This window comes from Staurois parvus, unplaced genomic scaffold (genome assembly GCF_062004578.1).
Source record: "Staurois parvus isolate SC_StPar_1 unplaced genomic scaffold, SC_StPar_1.0 ptg000015l, whole genome shotgun sequence".
Lineage (NCBI taxonomy): Eukaryota > Metazoa > Chordata > Amphibia > Anura > Ranidae > Staurois > Staurois parvus.
Window position 1 is genome coordinate 935774 of NW_028317811.1, and position 24111 is coordinate 959884.

Sequence of the window (24111 nt, forward strand, 5' to 3'; positions counted from 1 at the left end):
CTCTCTAGGGACTCTCCCTCCTCATTGGCTGAGACAGCAGCGGGAGCTGTTGGCTCCCGCTGCTGTCAATTACAACCAGTAAGCCAATGAGGAGAGATGGGGCGGGGCTTAGCTGTGGCTCTGTGTGTGAATGGACATGGAAAGCAGTGGCTCAGGAGTGAGCCTGCTTAAGTGCCCTCCATAGCAGGACTGCTCCATGGAAAATCACTGCACAGAGCAGGTAACTATGACATGTTTGTAATTGTTTTTTTGTTTTAAATACCTTTTAATATCACTTTACCTTTTAATTAGTGATGGGCCAAACACCCCCATGTTTGTTTTGCGGTCAAATATTCCTAATGAATGTTTGACCGTGAACTTGAACTCCATGCAAGTCTATGGGACTCGAACTTATATGCAAGTTATTGGCCATAAAAGAGGTATGGGGACTCAGGTTCTGCCCTAAGGGACATGAATCCGTGAAATTTTTTTTTTTTAAAAAAGTACCGTTTTTAAAGGGGCAGTTTTACATTGCTTAAAGTAAAACAAAATCCTTTAAATGCCATGCCTGCAAAGTTGCACTTCTGTGTAGAACCTGATAGGAAGGTTAGGAGGGACCCCACAGTAAAAAAGGGCGTCAGTGTTGGGACCCTTACTCTTTAATATATTTATAAACGATATAGGGTCTGAAATTAAAAATCCCATTTCAGTCTTTGCAGATGACACCAAGCTGTGCAGTGGAATAACGTCCTTACAGGATGTCTCCAATTTACAAGCCGACCTCAATGCACTGTTTAATTGGGCAACTATGTGGCAAATGAGGTTTAATGTTGATAAATGTTAGGTTATGCACTTGGGGGCTAAGAATATGCATACATCATACATACTAGGGGGAGTACAACTGGGGGAATCAATGGTGGAGAAGGATCTGGGGGTTCTGGTAGATCACAAGCTTAATAATGGCATGCAATGCCAAGCTGCGGTTTCTTAAGCGAGCAAAATCCTCTCTTGTATTAAAAGAGGTATAGTCTCCAGAGAGAGAGATATCATTTTACCCCTGTACAAATCATTAGTAAGACCTCATCTGGAACATGCAGTTCAGTTTTGGGCACCAATTCACAAAAAGAACATTGGGGAACTGGAGAAAGTACAGAGAAGGACAACCAAACTGATAAGAGGCATGGAGGAGATCATCTCTCTTTAGAAGAGGATATTAAGAGGGGATATGATCAACATGTATAAATACATCAGTGGTTCATATAGTGAACTCGGTGTAGAGCTATTCACCCTGAGGTCATCACAGAGGACAAGGGGGCACTCTTTATGTCTGGAGGAAAAGAAATTTAATCTCCAAACACGGAAAGGTTTCTTCACAGTGAGAGATGTGAAATAGACTCCCTCAAGAGTTGATTCTGGCCAGCTCAGTGGATTGCTTAAAAAAAAAAGCTTGGATTGTTTCTTGGGAACATGGAATATAACTGGATACAAACATTTACAGGTAAAGTTGATTCAGGGAATATCCGATTGCCTCTGGGGGGATCAGAAAGGAACCTTTTCCCAGCAGGAGCAAATTGGATCATGCTTTGCTGGGTTTTTTTTTTTGCCTTCCTCTGGATCAACTGTGGGTATATGATTAGAACTTTTTTTTTTTTTTTCCTATGGTTGAACTGGATGGACTTTTGTCTTTTTTTTCAGCCAGACTATGTAATGAACAAAAAGCAAAACAAAACAACAGTTTTTGACAAGTCCTTTGCTTAAATTAAAAAAAAAAGCCCAAAAAATGGTTCCATCGTAATCCATTGTCGATCACAGCATCCAGCATTGTCATGATGACGCCGACTCATCCATACTCACTGAGGTCAGATGTAAACAATTGGTGCTAGTGATACTGGCACTGACTGCAAAAAGCAATGCTAGAAACACCGATGTTGGTTGTGACCAACAATGCTGGAAACACTGGTGCCAGATTATAGCCTCTGGCAAATTACAGCCAAGACCAATGTTTCCAGCTTTGTTCATGGCAGCCAGTCCCAGTTTTTTTTATAGCATTGCTGGCTCTGCAATACTAAAAATATTGGTGCTAGCTGTAATTAGAGATGAGCGAATCGAACTTGGCGAAGTGGAATTCGTTTCGAATATTAGGAAAATTTCGATTCGCGCCGAATCCGAAAATTAGCAGACTTCGGATGCGCGAATCGAAATTTTTCCAAAAATGGCGGCGACATGTGCGGCGATGGAGCGGGGATCTGTGGGAAGGCGCGCAGACAAGGCGCGCTGACCCATAATGCATTCATTCATGACATGTGATCGCATTAGCCAATCAGCAGCCAGCCAGCCAGCACTGTGTAATGGTCGAGCTATAAATTGCGGCCATTTTAGAATTCTCCATTAGCCTCCAGTCATTCAAGAGAGACAGACCACCTGTCTGTATTGAGGGACAGAGTTAGGGACACAGAACCGTTACTTAGGGACACAGAACCGTTACTTAGGGACACAGAACCGTTACTTAGGGACACACAATCGTTACTTAGGGACACAGAACCGTTACTTAGGGACACAGAATTGTTACTAAGGGACAGACACAGAATTGTTACTCAGGGACAGACACAGAATTGTTACTCAGGGACAGACACAGAATTGTTACTGAGGGACACAGAATTGTTACTGAGGGACACAGAATTGTTACTGAGGGACACAGAATTGTTACTCAGGGACAGACACAGAATTGTTACTCAGGGAAAGACACAGAATTACTGAGGGACACAGAATTGTTACTGAGGGACACAGAATTGTTACTGAGGGACAGACGCAGAATTGTTACTGAGGGACACAGAATTGTTACTGAGGGACACAGAATTGTTACTGAGGGACACAGAATTGTTACTGAGGGACACAGAATTGTTACTCAGGGACAGACACAGAATTGTTACTGAGGGACACAGAATTGTTACTGAGGGACACAGAATTGTTACTCAGGGACAGACACAGAATTGTTACTCAGGGACAGACACAGAATTGTTACTGAGGGACACAGAATTGTTACTGAGGGACACAGAATTGTTACTGAGGGACAGACGCAGAATTGTTACTGAGGGACACAGAATTGTTACTGAGGGACACAGAATTGTTACTGAGGGACACAGAATTGTTACTCAGGGACACAGAATTGTTACTCAGGGACAGACACAGAATTGTTACTGAGGGACACAGAATTGTTACTGAGGGACACAGAATTGTTACTCAGGGACAGACACAGAATTGTTACTCAGGGACAGACACAGAATTGTTACTGAGGGACACAGAATTGTTACTGAGGGACACAGAATTGTTACTGAGGGACAGAAACAGAATTGTTACTGAGGGACACAGAATTGTTACTCAGGGACACAGAATTGTTACTGAGGGACACAGAATTGTTACTCAGGGACACAGAATTGTTACTCAGGGACAGACACAGAATTGTTACTGAGGGACACAGAATTGTTACTCAGGGACAGACACAGATTTGTTACTGAGGGACACAGAATTGTTACTGAGGGACACAGAATTGTTACTGAGGGACAGAAACAGAATTGTTACTGAGGGACACAGAATTGTTACTGAGGGACACAGAATTGTTACTGAGGGACACAGAATTGTTACTCAGGGACACAGAATTGTTACTCAGGGACAGACACAGAATTGTTACTGAGGGACACAGAATTGTTACTGAGGGACAGACACAGAATTGTTACTGAGGGACACAGAATTGTTACTGAGGGACACAGAATTGTTACTGAGGGACACAGAATTGTTACTCAGGGACACAGAATTGTTACTCAGGGACACAGAATTGTTACTCAGGGACAGACACAGAATTGTTACTGAGGGACACAGAATTGTTACTGAGGGACACAGAATTGTTACTGAGGGACACAGAATTGTTACTCAGGGACAGACACAGAATTGTTACTGAGGGACACAGAATTGTTACTGAGGGGCACAGAATTGTTACTGAGGGACACAGAATTGTTACTGAGGGACACAGAATTGTTACTGAGGGACACAGAATTGTTACTCAGGGACAGACACAGAATTGTTACTGAGGGACACAGAATTGTTACTGAGGGACACAGAATTGTTACTCAGGGACAGACACAGAATTGTTACTGAGGGACACAGAATTGTTACTGAGGGACACAGAATTGTTACTGAGGGACACAGAATTGTTACTCAGGGACACATAATTGTTACTCAGGGACAGACACAGAATTGTTACTGAGGGACACAGAATTGTTACTGAGGGACACAGAATTGTTACTGAGGGACACAGAATTGTTACTGAGGGACAGACACAGAATTGTTACTGAGGGACACAGAATTGTTACTGAGGAACACAGAATTGTTACTGAGGGACACAGAATTGTTACTGAGGGACACAGAATTGTTACTGAGGGACAGACGCAGAATTGTTACTGAGGGACACAGAATTGTTACTGAGGGACACAGAATTGTTACTGAGGGACACAGAATTGTTACTCAGGGACACAGAATTGTTACTCAGGGACAGACACAGAATTGTTACTGAGGGACACAGAATTGTTACTGAGGGACACAGAATTGTTACTCAGGGACAGACACAGAATTGTTACTCAGGGACAGACACAGAATTGTTACTGAGGGACACAGAATTGTTACTGAGGGACACAGAATTGTTACTGAGGGACAGAAACAGAATTGTTACTGAGGGACACAGAATTGTTACTCAGGGACACAGAATTGTTACTGAGGGACACAGAATTGTTACTCAGGGACACAGAATTGTTACTCAGGGACAGACACAGAATTGTTACTGAGGGACACAGAATTGTTACTCAGGGACAGACACAGATTTGTTACTGAGGGACACAGAATTGTTACTGAGGGACACAGAATTGTTACTGAGGGACAGAAACAGAATTGTTACTGAGGGACACAGAATTGTTACTGAGGGACACAGAATTGTTACTGAGGGACACAGAATTGTTACTCAGGGACACAGAATTGTTACTCAGGGACAGACACAGAATTGTTACTGAGGGACACAGAATTGTTACTGAGGGACAGACACAGAATTGTTACTGAGGGACACAGAATTGTTACTGAGGGACACAGAATTGTTACTGAGGGACACAGAATTGTTACTCAGGGACACAGAATTGTTACTCAGGGACACAGAATTGTTACTCAGGGACAGACACAGAATTGTTACTGAGGGACACAGAATTGTTACTGAGGGACACAGAATTGTTACTGAGGGACACAGAATTGTTACTCAGGGACAGACACAGAATTGTTACTGAGGGACACAGAATTGTTACTGAGGGACACAGAATTGTTACTGAGGGACACAGAATTGTTACTCAGGGACACAGAATTGTTACTCAGGGACAGACACAGAATTGTTACTGAGGGACACAGAATTGTTACTGAGGGACACAGAATTGTTACTCAGGGACAGACACAGAATTGTTACTCAGGGACAGACACAGAATTGTTACTGAGGGACACAGAATTGTTACTGAGGGACACAGAATTGTTACTGAGGGACAGAAACAGAATTGTTACTGAGGGACACAGAATTGTTACTCAGGGACACAGAATTGTTACTGAGGGACACAGAATTGTTACTCAGGGACACAGAATTGTTACTCAGGGACAGACACAGAATTGTTACTGAGGGACACAGAATTGTTACTCAGGGACAGACACAGATTTGTTACTGAGGGACACAGAATTGTTACTGAGGGACACAGAATTGTTACTGAGGGACAGAAACAGAATTGTTACTGAGGGACACAGAATTGTTACTGAGGGACACAGAATTGTTACTGAGGGACACAGAATTGGTACTCAGGGACACAGAATTGTTACTCAGGGACAGACACAGAATTGTTACTGAGGGACACAGAATTGTTACTGAGGGACAGACACAGAATTGTTACTGAGGGACACAGAATTGTTACTGAGGGACACAGAATTGTTACTGAGGGACACAGAATTGTTACTCAGGGACACAGAATTGTTACTCAGGGACACAGAATTGTTACTCAGGGACAGACACAGAATTGTTACTGAGGGACACAGAATTGTTACTGAGGGACACAGAATTGTTACTGAGGGACACAGAATTGTTACTGAGGGACAGACACAGAATTGTTACTGAGGGACACAGAATTGTTACTGAGGGGCACAGAATTGTTACTGAGGGACACAGAATTGTTACTGAGGGACACAGAATTGTTACTGAGGGACACAGAATTGTTACTCAGGGACAGACACAGAATTGTTACTGAGGGACACAGAATTGTTACTGAGGGACACAGAATTGTTACTCAGGGACAGACACAGAATTGTTACTGAGGGACACAGAATTGTTACTGAGGGACACAGAATTGTTACTGAGGGACACAGAATTGTTACTCAGGGACACATAATTGTTACTCAGGGACAGACACAGAATTGTTACTGAGGGACACAGAATTGTTACTGAGGGACACAGAATTGTTACTGAGGGACACAGAATTGTTACTGAGGGACAGACACAGAATTGTTACTGAGGGACACAGAATTGTTACTGAGGAACACAGAATTGTTACTGAGGGACACAGAATTGTTACTCAGGGACAGACACAGAATTGTTACTGAGGGACACAGAATTGTTACTGAGGGACACAGAATTGTTACTGAGGGACACAGAATTGTTACTCAGGGACAGACACAGAATTGTTACTCAGGGACACAGAATTGTTACTGAGGGACACAGAATTGTTACTGAGGGACACAGAATTGTTACTCAGGGACACAGAATTGTTACTCAGGGACAGACACAGAATTGTTACTGAGGGACACAGAATTGTTACTGAGGGACACAGAATTGTTACTGAGGGACACAGAATTGTTACTGAGGGACAGACACAGAATTGTTACTGAGGGACACAGAATTGTTACTGAGGAACACAGAATTGTTACTGAGGGACACAGAATTGTTACTCAGGGACAGACACAGAATTGTTACTGAGGGACACAGAATTGTTACTGAGGGACACAGAATTGTTACTGAGGGACACAGAATTGTTACTCAGGGACAGACACAGAATTGTTACTCAGGGACACAGAATTGTTACTGAGGGACACAGAATTGTTACTCAGGGACACAGAATTGTTACTCAGGGACAGACACAGAATTGTTACTGAGGGACACAGAATTGTTACTCAGGGACAGACACAGAATTGTTACTGAGGGACACAGAATTGTTACTCAGGGACACAGAATTGTTACTGAGGGACACAGAATTGTTACTCAGGGACACAGAATTGTTACTGAGGGACACAGAATTGTTACTGAGGGACACAGAATTGTTACTGAGGGACACAGAATTGTTACTGAGGGACAGACACAGAATTGTTACTGAGGGACACAGAATTGTTACTGAGGGACACAGAATTGTTACTGAGGGGCACAGAATTGTTACTGAGGGGCACAGAATTGTTACTGAGGGACACAGAATTGTTACTGAGGGACACAGAATTGTTACTGAGGGACACAGAATTGTTACTGAGGGACACAGAATTGTTACTGAGGGACACAGAATTGTTACTGAGGGACACAGAATTGTTACTGAGGGACACAGAATTGTTACTGAGGGACAGACACAGAATTGTTACTGAGGGACAGACACAGAATTGTTACTGAGGGACACAGAATTGTTACTGAGGGACACAGAATTGTTACTGAGGGACACAGAATTGTTACTGAGGGACACAGAATTGTTACTGAGGGACACAGAATTGTTACTCAGGGACAGACACAGAATTGTTACTGAGGGACAGACACAGAATTGTTACTGAGGGACACAGAATTGTTACTGAGGGACACAGAATTGTTACTCAGGGACACAGAATTGTTACTCAGGGACACAGAATTGTTACTCAGGGACAGACACAGAATTGTTACTGAGGGACACAGAATTGTTACTGAGGGACACAGAATTGTTACTGAGGGACACAGAATTGTTACTCAGGGACAGACACAGAATTGTTACTGAGGGACACAGAATTGTTACTGAGGGACACAGAATTGTTACTGAGGGACACAGAATTGTTACTCAGGGACAGACACAGAATTGTTACTGAGGGACACAGAATTGTTACTGAGGGACACAGAATTGTTACTCAGGAACACGGAATTGTTACTGAGGGACACGGAATTGTTACTGAGGGACACGGAATTGTTACTGAGGGACACAGAATTGTTACTGAGGGACACGGAATTGTTACTGAGGGACACAGAATCGTTGAATTAAAGAGTATGTCAGACAACACGCAGAGGAGTGGCAGAGGAGGCAATGTTTTAGGAGCGAGCAGACGTGGCAGCAGAGGAAGGGGTCGAGGCAGCACTAGTCGCAGCCAGAGGCCAGTGCTCCCGGTGTCATCCAGCGGTCGTGTCTCCACCGACAACCCTGCCGTCCTCGATTGGTTGGCTCGGTCGTCTTCCTCTTCCCAGGTCACCTCTGACACCTACAGCCAATGGTCGGTGGGTACGTCAGACACAACCGTTAGTTGGCATGGCCCGGGAGCAAGCCCACTGAAATCACGTGTCCTCTACCTGCCCCTGTCCTTTGGTGTTCCCTCACCAAGCGAATTATCGCATGCTGTGGGCTCAGCCCCACTGTACAGTGAGGAAGAGCTAACAGAGGGCAGTCAGGAACGGGGGGAGACATCCGCCTCTTCAGCAGCCAGGCAAAGAAGTACTGGCGAGGAGAGTGGCTCGGTAGCCGGTCTAGAGACAGGTCTGTCTCCTGACCCACACGCAGCCGAGGGGGCTAGTAGTGAGGCGGAGACCCTAATTGATGATGATGAGGCTGATCGCACTTGGCAGCCTCGTCGTCATCAGGCTATTGCTTCCGCATCATCAGGAGAAGAGGGTGCCAGCTTGGCAGCGAGCAAAACAGTCGGTGGGTTGCCCAGGAGGCAGCAGGGTCGCAGCAGTGTCAGTGGAGGCAATTGGCCACGGAGTAGAGCACCAGCTCCACTGCAGCCTACCACCATGGCCAGTAGTGGTGCCGGTGTGCACGGAGGAAGTAGCAGTCAGCCAGTGAGGAGTAGCGGGGGCAAAGTTTCCTACTCGGCGGTGTGGCAATTTTTCGTCAAGCCGCCCGAGGAAGTAAACGTAGCCGTATGTCGACTATGTGGCCAGAAAGTCAAGCGTGGCCAGGGGGCCCATGTTGGGACTACAGCGTTGCGTCAGCATATGCAGCGTCGCCATTTGGTGGCCTGGGAAAACCGTGATAAAGATACGGCGGTTCTGCCTGCCTCCTCATGCTGCTGCCAGGTCCAGAGTGTCTCATGGGTCCCTGTACGGCCTCCCATTGCTGCTGTCTCCATCGCCACACTCTGCCATGTGCCACTTTCAGGTCTCCTCACACTGCTGGTGTGTTCCATTTTGTCATAGGGTGCTGGCAGATTACGGGCCTCCCATTGCTGCTGCCAGGCCCGTAATCTGCCATGGGCCCCCGTACCGCCTCCTCATGCTGCTGCCAGGTCCAGAGTCTCTCATGGGTCCCTGTACGGCCTCCCATTGCTGCTGTCTCCATTGCCACACTCTGCCATGTGCCACTTTCAGGTCTCCTCACACTGCTGGTGTGTTCCATTTTGTCATAGGGTGCTGGCAGATTATGGGCCTCCCATTGCTGCTGCCAGGCCCGTAATCTGCCATGGGCCCCCGTACCGCCTCCTCATGCTGCTGCCAGGTCCAGAGTCTCTCATGGGTCCCTGTACGGCCTCCCATTGCTGCTGTCTCCATCGCCACACTCTGCCATGTGCCACTTTCAGGTCTCCTCACACTGCTGGTGTGTTCCATTTTGTCATAGGGTGCTGGCAGATTACGGGCCTCCCATTGCTGCTGCCAGGCCCGTAATGTGCCATGGGCCCCTGTACCGCCTCCTCATGCTGCTGCCAGGTCCAGAGTCTCTCATGGGTCCCTGTACGGCCTCCCATTGCTGCTGTCTCCATCGCCACACTCTGCCATGTGCCACTTTCAGGTCTCCTCACACTGCTGGTGGGTTCCATTTTGTCATAGGGTGCTGGCAGATTACGGGCCTCCCATTGCTGCTGCCAGGCCCGTAATCTGCCATGGGCCCCCGTACCGCCTCCTCATGCTGCTGCCAGGTCCAGAGTCTCTCATGGGTCCCTGTACGGCCTCCCATTGCTGCTGTCTCCATCGCCACACTCTGCCATGTGCCACTTTCAGGTCTCCTCACACTGCTGGTGTGTTCCATTTTGTCATAGGGTGCTGGCAGATTACGGGCCTCCCATTGCTGCTGCCAGGCCCGTAATCTGCCATGGGCCCCCGTACCGCCTCCTCATGCTGCTGCCAGGTCCAGAGTCTCTCATGGGTCCCTGTACGGCCTCCCATTGCTGCTGTCTCCATTGCCACACTTTGCCATGTGCCACTTTCAGGTCTCCTCACACTGCTGGTGGGTTCCATTTTGTCATAGGGTGCTGTATGGCCTCCCATTGCTGCTGCCTCCACCGCCACACTGTGGCTCCACACTCTGGTTTTGGCCCCGTGACTGCCCAAATGAGTGAAGTGTGCGGTGATTCTAAGATCGACGGCACTCATCTGCATGTCATACTGACTGACAGTATTATTTCTCTTCCCCAGCAGACTCCAGGGGCATTTAAATTAAAGGTACAGTGTTCTGCACTAATATAAAGGCTCTCTGAAGCCTAGAAACACCCTTTTTATATGTTAAATTCGCAGCGAATATATTCGCATCTAATCAAATTTATTCCTCGAATTCGCCGAATCAGCCGAATCGAATTTTTGAATACTTCGCTCATCTCTAGCTGTAATCTCTCTTCCTTTATTCTACAGCTACCACTCTGGATGATGGTGCACAATGGGGAGATTTAGACTGCAGCATTGTCAGTCTGGGGGGAGGGGAGTGTTAGATGTACCAGCAGATTGTAAATACTGTAACAAGTTGAAGCCAAACTCCAGCTATTACTTTATTACCTGGAGGAAAGAAAGAAAGAAAGCCCACAATAAGCAGATATGCCTCCAATATTGTAGTATTTATTATAAAATATGGATAAAATGCATCAAGTACAACAAAGTGATGTCACTTTACATAGATGGCCACTGCCGGCCCTGGATTGAGCAGTGGCATGACATCAGCACTGTGCAATCCTCTCTGGCGTGTTTCATCTGTCAGGAGAAAAGCGTTCAGAAGAGCCTAATGTACATGAGGCCTATGCTTCAAAAGACACACTATTAATGTTTGCACAGGATTGTCTTGTTAACATATGGGGCCTAGGTCCCTACAGGTTACCAACCAAAAAGCACATATATTCATAAAGCATTAAAAATGGCCTCCTAAATTTTCTGATTTTCTGAACACTGCTTGCAATAACTGGGCTGTGTAGCCATTTAAGTGTAACTATAGCAAAAACATTTTTTTTTTTTAATTTACTTGCTGTTTTGAGGACAACCATTTCACCAGACAAGAAATGAAGGAAACTCCCAAAAGCAACACAGACAGAAGTAAAAATGCCTTTCTGGCCATACTTCTCTTCTGGGTCACAGGAGTGCACTTACTTGCTCTTGTGTGACCCAGAGTCAGCTTATTTCAGGCTATCTGACCAATGTAACTATGTACACTCACCAGCCACTTTATAAAGTACACTTTGTTAGTCCCCCACACCATTACACCACCACCAGCCTAGACCGTTGATACAAGGCAGGATGGATCCATGCTTTCATGTTGTTTACGCCACATTCTGACCCTACCATCTGAATGTCGCAGCTGAAATCAAGACTCATCAGACTAGGCAACGTTTTTTTAATCTTCTATTGTCCAATCTCTGACATCAACAAGGCATTTTATGTCCGCAAAACTGCTACTCACTGGATATTTTCTCTGTTTCAAACCATTCTCTGGAAACCCTAGAGATGGTTGTGCGTGAAAATCCCACTAGATCAGCAGTTTTTGAAATACTCAGATCAGCTCCGTCAGACACCAACAACCATGTCACGTTCAAAGTCACTTAAATCCCCTTAATTCCCCATTCTGATGCTTGGTTTGAATGTCAGCAAGTTGTTTTTACTGCGGCTAGATGCCTAAATTAATTGAGTTGCTTCCATGCAATTGGCTGATTAGCAATTTGTGTTACCAAGCAATTTAATAGTTGTACGTAATAAAGTGGCCGGTGAGTGTATGTGCCATACCTGTGGGAACCCTTTTAAACTGGAAATTACTGTAGTAGACACTGCTACTATAGTGATTCCACTTGCTTCCAGGTCCCATGCCAAACAGCTACTCTGCTGCATTGTGAACACCAGGGGACATTCCCTCGGAACTGTGCCGTTCAAGGAACATTTTGTGCGGTGACATCACAATCTTCAGCTTGTGGAATCAGAGAACATTTAACATTCATTAAGAAAATGCAAAGTGTTCTCTGAATAGTTCCAGTGCTGAGCAAGCAACCACCTGTGTTCAGTAAGCAGCAGAGAAGCCGCTCTGCATGGTACCAAAAGTCAGTGGTATTCACTGTAGTAGTGTTGCAATCCAATCCAGCTTTCACAGGATCCAACAGGTATGGCAGATACATAATTACATTGGTCCAAGCTACACCAAATGTACATATGTAAAAAATGCCATACCTAAACCTCAGCTTTGAGTAGAGGAATGCTAGAGCCTCTTTTATTATTATTATTATTATTATTATTATTAATTATTATACATTTTAGCTTTTTATTGTCAGTTTCCCTGTTGCAGATTCTCTAGTGTGGGGAATATCCCTTTAATGGAGCCCTGAATAACAGTAAAGCAGAGGTTAAAACCCTTCCCCACTCTATCCAAAACTAAAAAAAATTGACTGTTGAAACACTTTAACCAGATAAGAGCCCAAGCAACACATGTTTTTTCTTATCTATCACAAATATGCAATATTGCATCTGTAACTTGTGTTCACAAATCAAAAGGAGCAATCCTCTGTATTAGGCTGCCAAAAAGAGTTTAAAATTCAAGATGTCTATGATGGGTCAAAGCAAAACATACTGGAAAGGATTTTGCTAAAGCGCTATATTATCTCAGCCAGCTACTAAGAGTTGCAATCACACTAGTGTCAAAGCAACACAAAATCAACCATAAATTTGCTGTATTTTGACTTTTGATGGGCAATTTGAATTTATGATACACTCACTTAGACTCATTTGGTACATGGTTAGGCTTTAACTCCTGTAAAAATGGATTTCATTTATATAATATTCTAATGTTTATGCTATGTCTAGAGCGGAGTTTACTTGCCTTATATACTGTAAGATAGAAAATAAATAAACATATAAATAACACAAACTGTTCTGATAAAGCCTTTCAGCTCCTGGCAGAGTTCAGATTCCGTGTTCTCATTTGCTATAAATCAGTTGTGGATGTCTGACAGTACTTTATGAAATATGGCGAAGAATATGTTTTCACTAGAGGGCATGCAATGCTGCAGCAAAAAAACAGAATGGCTCCAGAGGGCAAGGACTTCTGGGTCCTGGGGATGTCCATATACCATAGACATGTCAGCAGTCTGATCAGATTTATTGTAGATACAAAATATTCTACATTTCCCAGAAGACTGAGCTTTGTAATTCCTAGTCTTTAGAAAGATTCAAAATGGACTGAAAATACTTCATTTTTGACATTAAAAAATGCTCCAGAATTATCTGCAAAATTAAAAAAAAATGTAATAAGTGTATAAGTTCCCACTATATATAAAGTGGCATCAGAACCAAAAATAAAATATAGTATATTGCAGTTTATCAATATTTAAATGTAATTGTGCATTAATTTTCTTTTTTAGGCTTTTTTGTCCATTTATTTTTATCTGGTGATCTGGCCAGTAACACACTTCTTATAGTAGTGGGTAATGGGTGTCTCCACTCTGGATGGAGGCTCATTGGAGACATTTTTGGACAGCAGTAAGGTCAATCTGGGGAGAGGGTAGTGTTAGATGCAGATTTATGTAAACTTGACTAACAAATTAAAGCAGATACAGAAACAGTTTTTTTTTCTTTTTGGATAGATAAAGGTTTTACAAAAGCTGATCATTAAAAAAAAAACAACAAAGATAAATTCCCAGCTCAACTTACCTGGTTGGGGCAGTTACCATTTGTTTGTGTAGCACTACCCTCTTGGGAGTCGTTGAGTTATTTTCTGGCTATCTGCCACTCTTGACCGCACTCTGAAAGCCCAGCCACTGCTGAAACCACCTGTACACTTCTGGTCAGGGTAAACTCTCTCAGTATTACCAGAAAATAGACTCATAAACAAGTTAGAGTGAACTGATATTTTGTTTTTTAGAGTTGAACGTGAGCACAGTAAAGCAGCACAAAATGATAGACGTGCTTATAGTAACAGTTATCACTCTTAATAACGTTAATCAAAAGTCAACGCATGCAGCAAAAAAAATCTCAATCAGTTCTGCACATCCTACAATTCAGAATTTAACCCATGGCCTAAACTTTGAGATGTTTCTGTCCCCAGTGAGCAAAGGAAACTACTAAAGAGTAAGGCTAGCTCACTTTGGGCCCTCAGAAGCTGATTACCAGGTTCAAGTCTGAGATAAGGAAAGAGCACTTTAATTAAGAAGGCTAATGTCCCTTTAACTGCAATGGAAGATCTGCACACTCATTGGGGCCCAGTTGGTGCATTACAAGAACTCAGATCCCCTTGGTTGCAGTAGGTAGAAGTCCCTAAAAGGATTTATACAAGCACAGACACTGCCCCTTTAAGTGGTATTTAACTTGGGCAGTACCCCTTTAATACACAAGATGAGATGCAGGTTCTAGGTTTAAGGGGTGAGCAGAAGCACTTATTGGTAAGGGTTAATTTCTCTCTAGGCCACGTAGCAAATAGCAACAATGTCAAGTGTCCTTTGATGTAGGTGGTCCATTTGCAGCACAAGCAGTGGTGTGGCTTGGCCCAAAGAGGGCGGACACTGCAGTAAGCTCTGATGACTGGATTATGCTGGAGATGTGTTTGCTAGACCGAGTGAACTAGGTCTCAACTTGTCTGCAACTTGTGAACAATGTCAGTAACTAAATAGAGAATGGCTGATTCAAAAGAATGTCAGTGACAACTTAACTGGCTTGAGAATGAGACTTTCACCCAGTCTGTGGCATCATCCCAGTCACTGGTGGTCTATCTGTAAATAGAGGCCCACAGCAGTGCTGCAGTTCCTCCTGCGGAGTTTGTTCATGACTGCAGCACTCCAGGTCCCCGACCGACAGGGTAGTCCTCCAGACTTTTTGCTGATGTAAAATGGCGATCCTTACATGCTGATATCAGAAAGGAGGCTCAATCCAACGCATTTCAGCATAACCAGACATCTTCTGGAAGATGCATAAGGATTGCCATTTTACAGCTTGTTTCTGCTGATTGATGATTTTTAATCTATTATGCTTGTAAGTTTATTTTTGTTTATCTAATAAATTAGCCTTTAACTTACTGCACTATGAGAGGCACCTCTTTATTTTCATATGAGTACATGTTGACCCCATAACACCGGGAAGGCTTGAGGATCCTCGGGTGGTGCACATGATTTGATCTGAGACATATGAGCCTGGAAGGAATTATATATATTGGGCGTGTACTGACCCTTTATAATTAAAGGGTCAAAGGATCTTGTAAGCCTCCAACTTGATATCACGGTGGTGTAAATTCACGTTGGTGGTTACTGTATATTGGAATGAAGATTTTCCAATATTCATCACAGAACAAGGGGACTGTTCTATACAATTTGTAAGGACTGTTTTATTTGTTTATTTAAATTTATTTGGTGGCAATGGTTCACTCTTGAGCACTTTTTTGTTTATCCTTTATTGGACATAAATTATTTGTATACTATTTATGAAGTTTCGTGAGGTATTCATATTTCACCTAGCACAATACGAGTTTTTTATTTGATTTGTAATTTAGAGGGGATATCCTCTTGGTGTGTTTGCTGCTTTGTACATGATTATGGTGGGGTATTTGTGCAGTTTAATTATTTAATATCATTCTCTGATCTAACTTGGTCTTGGCAATTTTTTTTGATCCCGGATGCTGGACGGATACTAAGAGTTTGGTAACATCTAAATCATATCTACTCGGTCTGCAGGTTTAGTAATTTGAAAGGTAATTCAAACTGTTTGCAGAATAACTGCAGTTCTCAGTCTGATTTTCCTTGCATTGTGTCTGAAAGTTAACAAAGGTAGACTTTATTGTATATATTGGCCATGTCTACAAACATTCCCTAAGCTGCCTTCACTGTGTATCTTTATAGCTGTGTAGGAAAAGCTTGTCATTTTGTGGTAAATCTGTAAAGCACAGAGAATTCTCAGAGTGAAAGTAAATGCCAAAACTGAAAACTTACCAAGATTTTGAATACAGAAACAGGAACAATTTTATTTAGACTTTTGTTTGTACAATAATCTGCTTTTGGAGCCCCTCTGCCTTAGTATCACAGGAAGAGTTCTCATTTTCGGTCTGTTCAAAATTATACACATTTATTGATAGTTATCATTATTATTTTTAGGCTTTTTATGACTTGGTTGAAACAAAATGAATATACAGTATCAGTACATGTTATATGTAACTATGTAGACTGTAAGTCAGTAGTGATGGCCTTGATGTTCAAGTCGAACGTAACTAGGTTTGACTCGAACATCGGCCGTTCGTGTGTTCACCACACACACAAATGATAAGGGCATGGGCCGGATCTTCTCCTGCATGCCCCGCAATGCACTGCGCTCTCAAAGTGCATTTTGATTGGCCAAAGCAATGCACCTGACTACAGGTCAGGTGCAATGCTTTGGCCAATCACAGCACAATTGGGCAGAGCTAGCAGTGATGTCCATGATACCTCCACCCAATTGTTTACATCTAACTGTCAAATGTCAGATTGCGGCGAGTGCTCGGCGGGTGCAAATGGGAGGGCGTCTGGGTTTTTTTATTTCGGCAAGTCAGCGTCATCATGATAATGCTGGATGCCTTGATTGATGATGGATGACAACAATAGAACCATTTTTTTGGCTTTTTTTTTGTACTAAAGGACTTCTCAAAAACTGTTGTGTTTTTATTCACATTTTAGACTTTTTTGGTGAATGAAAAAACTTTTTTGGGTACTATGTACCCCATACTCATTCACAAGCGGGGGAGCAGGATCAGGGGGCCCCCTTGTTAAAGGGGGCTTCCAGATTACGATAAGTCACCCCCCACAGATCCCCATAACCACAGCTCAGGGTTTGGGGGAAGAGGCCCAATGCCAAGCGCATGTGGCCTGGTAAACCACAGGAAAGGGGGGTTCATCCCTCTTCCTGGCCTGCCAGGCCTGTGCTCAGATCAAAGGTCTGGTAGGAATTTAGGGGGGACCCCGCACTTTTCCCCCCTTTTGTGGGGGGTGGGGTTCCCCTTAAAAGTCCTGCCAGGCTTAAGGGCCTGGTAAGGCTTTTAGGGGGAATGCTACACACTTTTAAAAAAAAAAAATTTTACTGTGGGGTCCCTCCTAAACTTCCTACCAGAACTAAAGGGTCTGGTATGGAGTTTGAAAGTTTCTCCAGTCAAATCAGGAAATGAGGGGAGTGGTGCTATAGCTGGAGAAGTGACATGGATCCAGGTGAGTGTTTAGAGATGGTGGGGAGAAGGACTGGTAGGGCAGCATTTTTTTACCTTTAAAGTGATTCTAAATGTTTATTTTTTTTTTTTAAGAAAAAATAAATAATATGTCTATACTTACAGTTGTGTTCAAAATAATAGCAGTGTGTTGAAAAAAGTGAATAAAGCTCAAAATCATTCTAATAGCTTTTATTTCCATACACACAAATGCATTGGGAACACTACACATTCTATTCCAAATCAAAACATGAAGAAAAATATATCAAATTTGTGTTGTTCCTCTAAAATATTGAAGAAAAGTGAATATTCGACTGTTCAAAAAAATAGCAGTGTTTGTATTCTTCTTTACAAACTCAAACATTCACTATATAAACTGAAAAATGTTTGAAGATTTTGCTTTCCTTTGAATCACTTAATGAATATTTAGTTGTATAAGCACTGTTTCTGAGAACTGCTGTACATCTGTGTTGCATGGAGTCAACAAACTTCTGGCACCTGTGAACAGGTATTCCAGCCCAAGATGATTGGACTACATTCCACGGTTCTTCTCTCTTTCTTGGTTTTGCCTCAGAAACTGCATTTTTTATGTCACCCCATAAGTTTTCTATTGGATTAAGATCTGGGGATTGGGCTGGCCACTCCATAACGTCAATCTTGTTGGTCTGGTACCAAGATGTTGCACGTTTACTGGTGTGTTTGGGGTCATTGTTTTGTTAGCACACCCATTTCAAGGGCATTTCCTCTTCAGCATAAGGCAGCATGACCTCTTCAAGTATTCTGATGTATTCAAACTGATCCATGATCCCTGGTATGCGATAAATAGGCCCAACACCGTAGTATGAGAAACATCCCCATATCATGATGCTTGCGCCACCATGCTTCACTGTCTTCACAGTGTACTGTGGCTTGAATTCAGTGTTTGGGGGTCGTCTGACAAACTGTGTACGGCCACTAGACCCAAAAAGAACAATCTTACTTTCATCAGTCCACAAAATGTTGCACCATTTCTCTTTAGGCCAGTGAATGTGCTCTTTGGCAAATTGTAACCTCTTCAGCACGTCTTTTTTTCAACAGTGGGACTTTGCGGGGGCTTCTTGCAGATAGCTTGGCTTCACATAGGCGTCTTCTAATTGTAACAGTACTCACAGGGAACATTAGACCTTCTTTGATCTTCCTGGAGCTGATTGTTGGCTGAGTCCTTGCCATTTTGGCTATTCTTTTATCCATTAGAAAGGTAGTTTTTCACTTTATTCCATGTCTTTCAGGTTTTGGTTGCCATTTTAAAGCATTTGCGATCATTTTAGCTGAGCAGCCTATCATTTTCTGCACTTCTTTTTATGTTTTCCCCTCTCCAATCAACTTTTTAATCAAGGTATGCTGTTCTTCTGAACAATGTCTGGAACGACCCATTTTCCTCAGAATTTCAGAGAGAAATGCACTATAACCAGCATGTACAACATTTGCTGCCTTCCTTCCTTAAATAAGGGCAATAACTGCCACCTGTTTTTCAAAGAATGAATGACCTCACTGATAGAACTCCACACTGCTATTATTTTGAACATGCCCCTTTCAATTAGTGATTCAATTACACAGAATCAGCAGCATGCATGTCATGACTGTTGGGTCTGTTGGATTTTTATTACTCTACTACACCTGCTAGTAAATTTGCCATGTAGAAATATAATTTCTACCAAAAACAGTGATTGATCAGGTTAGAGATGTCTGACGGCTATTATTTTGAACACAACTGTACCTGTTGTGTGCAGTTGTTTTGCACAGAGCAGCTCAGATCCTCCTCTTCTGGGGTCCCCCGCAGGGTCTCCTGTCCCCTTGCTCCTGTCGGGTGCCCCCCACAGCAAGCAGCTTGCTATGGTGGCACCCGCTGCTCTGCGTGTCCATTCACACACGGAGCCGCGGCTTTGCCCCGCCCACCCTCTCTTCTCATTGGCTCACTGGCTATGATTGACAGCAGTGGGAGATGGAGTCCCGGAATAGCTGAGACTCCAGTGCACATTGCTGGGTCGATAGAGGTTAGGTGACTATTAGGGGGGCTGGAGGGGATGCTGCACACAGAAGGTTTTTTACCTTCATGCATAGAATGCAAGAAAGTAAAAAACCTTGAGCCTTTACAACTGCTTCAATGCAGAGAATGTGCCTCCAGAAGACAAGACAAAGGAAAGTACTTCTCCAATTAATGAACCAAGGATAAGAGGGGACATCTAGTGGTAGGAAGAGCTACACTAGAAATCACACCAGAGGGTAACAATGTGAGAATATCAACACATTACACGTACGGTGTGCATGGAATACTACTCAGGCTCTGCCTACTCTTCCCCTTAGAACATCTTAAATTCCCTCTGCTTTGTTTACATCTTTTCAGTCATGTTACTAAAAGAGCTAACATGGCATGAACTTACACACAGCAGTAACTGGAACCGCTATTTGAATTGGAAGTGTGCATTGCTGGAGCTAAGTGCGTGCTTCCAGCTCAGGAAATCACTCCAATTGCTCCAATAGTGCAGTTATGTCATCTTTTTTGTTTACTAATACAAGTGTAAAAATGTAAGCAAAGGGAAGCTGCAAAATCAGCATAACTAAAGGAATTTGATACTCCTGGAAATGTCAAATTCCTATTAAACTTAAATATCTTAGGACATGGGACAAAAAGCTATAAAAAAGAGTGGAAACGTACCGTAAGTACATACTGAATAATAATAATGCCCTTCTGCTGTAAAGAATATGTTAGGCCTTGTGATAAGATATTTTTAAGCAACTTGGATAAGCCACAAATGGTTGTTGTTGCAATGTTTATGTTCCACAATATTTGCACAGCCATTTTATTAAACACAAATTTTCTGTAAAAAATACACTTAAATGCATTTTAGTGTACACAATATAATATCTGATTTTTATGTAAAATATAAAATATGAGTTAATAGATGCCAAACGTCATGATTTAAAATTTTGCACACCCATAAAATAATGTACAGTACCTAACAAAATCCCCATAGGGGGCATTTTAAAATATTTTAGAGGTTACTAGTTTAGAGTTAAACATGAGCTTTGGTGCTATATTTTGTGCTCTCTTTCTGACTCTGATGGTGCAATCACCATTTACATATGCATGTGGGACTTGCATACGAGTTCGCATTTGTGTATGAGCACAAAGAAAAGAAGGTGCTTTAAAAAATATTTTTATATTCTTTAATTCTTTTTAAATTTTTTTCATTGTTTGTGTCAACTTTATTGTTGTCTCAAAGAATGAACAACATTCTTTGTGATAGCTTGGACAGTGACAGGTCCTCTTTGTTGAGAGATCTGGGGTCTATTAGACCCCTGATCCTTTCTCTGGACTCCAAGGCAGCTGATCAAACAGAGATACATTTTATTGGCTGCTTTCCTGGACGGTACCGGCTTCATTCATCAGAGAGGAGATGGAGCAACAGATGTTCCCGCTCTCCTGTGGGTAGCTGGTCTGACAGCTTGTAGTGGTTCTAGGCTCCCCATTTGAATGGGAGAGCCCTTGAAAGGTGGTGGGCAGAAGTCGGAGGGCCCCTTCCAAGCATGGTAAAAGCAAATGGGCTGCTGCCTGCCACTAGGATCAATTTTACCTCAAAGCCCATCGGTGACTGAAAAATTTGATACAAAGATCATAGCTGCTTCTGCCATATATACAATCACCGGTCCCTTTATTAGGTAAACTTTGCTAGTACCAGGTCGGACCCCCTTTTGCCTTCAGAACTGCCTAAATTCTTCATGGCACAGATTCAACAAGTTGTTGGAAACAGTACACAGAGATTTTGGTCCATATTGACATGCTAGCATCATGCAGTTGCTGCAGATTTGTTGGCTACACATCCATGATGTGAATCACCACATCACAAAGGTGCTCTATTGTATTGAGATTTGGTGACTGTGGAGGCCATTGGATTACAGTGAACTTATTGTCATGTTCAAGAAACCACTTTGAGATGATTTGAGCTGTGATATAGAGAGATATCGTTCTGGAATTAGCCATCAGAAGATGGGTCCATTGTAGTCATAAAGGGATGGACATGGTCAGCAACAATACTCAGGTACGCTGCGGTGTTGAAATGATGCTCATTTGGTAGTAAGGGACCCAAAGTGTGCCAAGAAAATATCCCCCACACCATTACACCACCAGCCTGAACCATTGATGTAAGGCAGGATGGATCCATGCTTTCATGTTGTTCATGCCAAATTATAGCCCTACCATTTAAATGTCCCAGCTGAAATCGAGACTCATGAGACCAGGCAATGTTTTTCCAATCTTCTATTGGCCAAATTTGGTGAGCCTGTGCAAATTGTAGCCTCCGTTTCCTGTTCTCAGCTGACAGGTGTGGTCTGCTTCTGTAGCCAATCTTCTTAAAGGTTTGATGTGTTGTGCATTCAGAGATGGTATTCTGCCTACCTTGGTTATAACAAGTTTCTTTCATCTCAAACCAGTCTGTCCATTCTCCTGTGACATCAACATAGCATTTTCATCCACACAACTGCTGCTCACTGGATATTTTCTCTTTTTCAGACCATTCTCTGTAACTCCTAGAGATGGTTGTACATGAAAATTCCCAGTAGATCAGCAGTTTTTGAAATACTCAGACCAGCCAGTCTGGCACCAACAACCATGCCACATTCAAAGTTACTTAAATCCCCTTTCTTACCCATTCTGATGCTTGGTTTGAACTTCAGCAAGCTGTCTTCACCATGTCTAGATGCCTAAATTAATTGATTTGCTGCCATGTGATTGGCTGATTAGCAATTTGTGTTACCAAGCAAGCGAACAGGTGTACCTAATAAAGTGGCTGGAGAGTGTAGATAGATAGATAGATAGATAGACACTGCTCAAAAAAATTAAAGGAACACTTTGAAAACACAAAGTGATACGGACTGGGTAATGTGTAAGGAAAGTAAGGATGCCCCATCGTTTGATGAAAATGATCAACCTACAGAGGACTGAATTCAAAGACACCCCGAAAATCAAAGTGAAAAAATTATGCAGCAGGCTAGTCCATTTTGCTGAAAGTTCATTGCAGCAACTCAGAATGGTACTCAGTAGTTTCTATGGCCCCCACATGCTTGTATGCATGCTTGACAACATCGGGGCATGCTCCTAATGAGACAATGGATGGTGTCCTGGAGTATTTCCTCCAAGATCTGGAGATCTGGATCAGGGCATCAGTGAGCTCCTGGACAGTTAGTCTGAGGTGCAACCTGGTGGCATCGGATGGATATATATAAATCCAAAACTGGTTTAGAGGCACTCACGGGTCTTGCAGAGGAGGATGATCAAAAACAGCAGTCTTTTTATTGTCACTATTTTGTCGAAGCTCAGTCCATCTTTCCCAAGTCTTGAGAGGTTTTTGATTTTCCTCCTCTGCAAGACCCATGAGTGCCTCTACACCAGTTAAACTAGTTTTGGATTTATATTGATTTCTTTGTGGGTGAGCACCTGGGCATTTATCTCAAACATAGAATGCCATGGCTACCTTTTGAAATATATATATATATATATATATATATATATATATATATATATATATATATATATATGCACTAAAAAAATTAAAGGAACACGTTTTAATCAGAGTATAGCATCAAGTCAATTTAAACTCCTAGGATATTGATCTGGTCAGTTAAGCAGCAGAGAGGGTTGTTAATTGGTTTCAGCTGCTTTTGGTGTTAATGAAATTAACAACAGCTGCACTAGATGGGCAACAATCAGACAACCCCCAAAACAAGGATAGTTTTACAGGTGGAGGGCACTGACATTTTTTGCCATACTCATCTTTTCTGACTGTTTTTCCCTAGTTTTGCATTTGGCTAGGGTCAGTGTCCCTACTGGTAGCATGAAGCAATAACTGGACCCTACAGAGGTTGCACAGGCAGTCCAACTCCTCCAGGATGGCACATCAATACATGCCATTGCCAGAAGGTTTGTTGTGTCTCCTAGCACAGTCTCAAGAGCATGGAGGAGATTCCAGGAGACAGACAGTTACTCTAGGAGAGCTGGACAGGGCCATGGAAGGTCCTTAACCTGTCAGCGGGACCGATATCTGCTCCTTTGTGCAAGGAGGAACAAGGATGAGCACTGCCAGAGCCCTACAAAACGATCTCCAGCAGGTCACTGGTGTAAATGTCTCTGACCAAACAATCAGAAACAGACTTCATGAGGGTGGCCTGAGGGCTCGACATCCTCTAGTGGTCTCTGTGCTCACTGCCCAGCACCATAAAGCTTGACTGGCATTTGCCATTGAACACCAGAATTGGCAGATCCGCCACTCTCACAGATGAGAACAGGTTCACCCTGAGCACATGTGACAGACGTGAAAGGGTCTGGAGAAGCCTTGGAGAAGGTTATGCTGTCTGTAACATCGTTCAGCATTACCATTTTGGTGGTGGGTCAGTGATGGTCTGGGGATGCATATCCATGGAGGGACACACAGAC